This window comes from Rhinopithecus bieti, unplaced genomic scaffold (genome assembly GCF_001698545.2).
Source record: "Rhinopithecus bieti isolate Rb0 unplaced genomic scaffold, ASM169854v2 scaffold_7967, whole genome shotgun sequence".
In the NCBI taxonomy this organism is placed as follows: domain Eukaryota; kingdom Metazoa; phylum Chordata; class Mammalia; order Primates; family Cercopithecidae; genus Rhinopithecus; species Rhinopithecus bieti.
In genome coordinates, this window is record NW_016806112.1 from 4,364,035 (window position 1) to 4,365,844 (window position 1,810).

Sequence of the window (1,810 nt, forward strand, 5' to 3'; positions counted from 1 at the left end):
AAATCATGGACCTTTCTTCTGATGTAATCTTAGACAAATGTCTAGGAAGAGTGAATTAATATGAAGACAACGAATGTTACAGGAATAAGTGAAAAAGTATATAAAATTGTACCTATAATATTTTCTCAACAAAGTAAAAGACAAATACAGTTAGAAAAAGATAGGAGAGAAATGATGTAAAATATAACAGTGGTTGTCTTTAAATGAAGTGATGGTGTTTTCTTCTTTTTCCTACTTGTTTTTTTTTTTAATTCTTAATTTTATGGATACATACTAGTTGTACATATTTATGGGGTAGATGTGATATTTTGATACAAGCCTATAATATGTAATGATCAAATCGGGGTAACTGGAAGAGCCATCACCTCAAGTGTTTATAATTTCTTTGTGTTAGGAGCATTCCAATTCCACTCTTTTTGTTTTTTTGAAATACACAACAGAGCATTGTTAATTATAGTCACCCTCTCGTGCTACCAAACACTAATCCTATTCTTTCTAACTGTTTTTCTTTTTTTTTGAGACAGAGTCTCCCTCTGTCACCCAGGCTGGAGTGCAGTGGCACAATCTCGGCTCACTGCAACTTCTGCCTCCCGGGTTCAAGTCATTCTCCTGCCTCAGCCTCCTGACTAGCTGGGATTACAGGCATGTGCCACCACATGCCTAATTTTGTAGGCATACTAATCACATACTAATTTTGTGTTTTTAGTAGGGACGGGATTTCACCATGTTGGCCAGGCTGGTCTCGAACTCCTGACCTCAAGTGATCCACCCACTTTGGCCTCCCAAAGTGCAGGGATTACAGGTGTGAGCCTCTGTGCCTGGCCTCCAACTGTATTTTTGTACCCATTAACCTACCTCTCTTTATTTTCCCCCTCCCCAGTACTTTTCTGTGCCTCTGGTAACCATTATTCTACTCTCTAGCTCCATGAACTCAATTTTTCTTAGCTTCCATATATGAATGAGAATATACAATATTTGTCTTTCTGTGCCTGGCTTATTTCACTTAACATAATAATGTCCAGTTCCATCCATGTTGTTGCAAATGACAAAGTTTCATTTTTATGGTTGAATACAATTCCACTGTGGCTATGTACCACATTTTCTTTATCCATTCATCCACTGATGAACACTTAAGTTGGTTCCAAATCTTGGCTATTGTGTCCTACTGAGTTAGCAGCTCAGTCTATGATTAGCAGCTCAGTCTATGACTGACAGACTTCACTCAATGACAAGAAATACTGAAAAGATCTGGGAAGGGTCACATACTTCGACTTTCAGGGACTATTTCTAAGTCCAGCTTAGGAAGCACATAGAAACCCACTAGGAGGTTTTTTTTTCTTTAAGTTCTGGGGTACATGTGCACAACGTGCACCTTTGTTAAATAGGTATACATGTGTCGTGTTGGTTTACTGCACCTATCAACTCAACATTTACATTAGGTATTTCTCCTAATGCTATCCCTCCCACAGCCCCCCACCCCCAACAGGCCGAAGTATGTGATGTTCCCCTCCCTGTGTCCATGTGTTCTCATTGTTCATCTCCCACTTATGAGTGAGTACATGCAGTGTTTGGTTTTCTGTCCTTGTGATATTTTGCTGAGAACGATAGTTTCCAGCTTCATCCATGTCCCTGCAAAGGACATGAACTCATCCTTTTTTATGGCTGAATAGTATTCCATGGTATGTATGTGCAATATTTTCTTTTTTTTTAAATTTAATACATTTATTTATTTATTTATTTTTATAATTGTCTTCTTTTTTAAATTTTTTTTTTTTTTTTTTTTTTTTTTTTTTTTTTTTTTTTTTTTTTT